Consider the following 995-nt stretch of genomic DNA (forward strand, 5'->3'; position numbering starts at 1 on the left):
GAGGTAATGGACAACTTTTGCAAGATAACGCAATTTTTTCGGATGAAAACGCAAAAAGGACAGCGAGGTTAGACAAAAGAAAAATAAACCCTAAGAACTAGTTAATTTTCTCTAGTTAAACTCAGGTCAAATGGAGGCAATTGTCTTTAAATGTTCCTCCTGAAGGAATTTCTCAGCCTCTGTCGTCTCTGTGACTAAAACCAGTCCTTTAACATCCTCATTAAAAACGTCTGTGAAACAGCTTTTCTCCATTGTTGTGAATGATGTTGTGAAAACTGCTCCGTGCTTTGGTCACTTGCACACTCGACTGTAACGTCATGCTTGTTGAAAACCTTACAGCTGGTTCAGGACGCTGCGGCTCGAGTGCTGACAGGTTCTTCTAGTAGAGATCACATTTCTCCTGTTTTAGCCCCTCTGGCTGTGTGAACGGCAAAATACGTTCAAAGTCCTTCCTCTTCAAAGAGCTGAGCTCCAGGATATTTAAAGCAGCACCTTGCTGTCCCCTGCAAACCACACGAGAACACTTTGCTCTCAGCTTCTAGTTGTTCCCAGAAGTTTTAACATTCAGAGAGGAGCCCCTCTCCTGGGTACAGGACACCACAACACACTCCCTGCCTTCAAAAACAAGCTGTAAATGCAACAATTAGAAAAAGATTATTTTTAGTCCCCGCTCTTTGCATGCAGTGCCTTTAAAAAAGCATTCACCTTTAATTGCTGTTTCAAATCAATTGTGGTCAATACAGATTAGCCTTTTCGACAAAATAAATGCTCACAAACTTTAAAGTGACTGTCCTAATTCAACTCAGGGAAAACGTTATTAAAAAGTACAAGTCGGTGGATGTGGACAAAAGGATTTCCAAGACCCCAAACATCCCCAGGAGTAGATCCCCACCAGCAAGGGTGTAATCACCATCTTAAAAGTGGGGGGGGGGACACATTTTTTTAAAGGTCTTTTTTTTCTGCTTCGGCTGAAAAAAAAAGTGTGTGTGTGTGTG

The sequence above is a fragment of the Austrofundulus limnaeus genome, unplaced genomic scaffold (assembly GCF_001266775.1).
Source record: "Austrofundulus limnaeus strain Quisiro unplaced genomic scaffold, Austrofundulus_limnaeus-1.0 Scaffold180, whole genome shotgun sequence".
NCBI classification, from domain to species: Eukaryota; Metazoa; Chordata; class Actinopteri; order Cyprinodontiformes; family Rivulidae; genus Austrofundulus; species Austrofundulus limnaeus.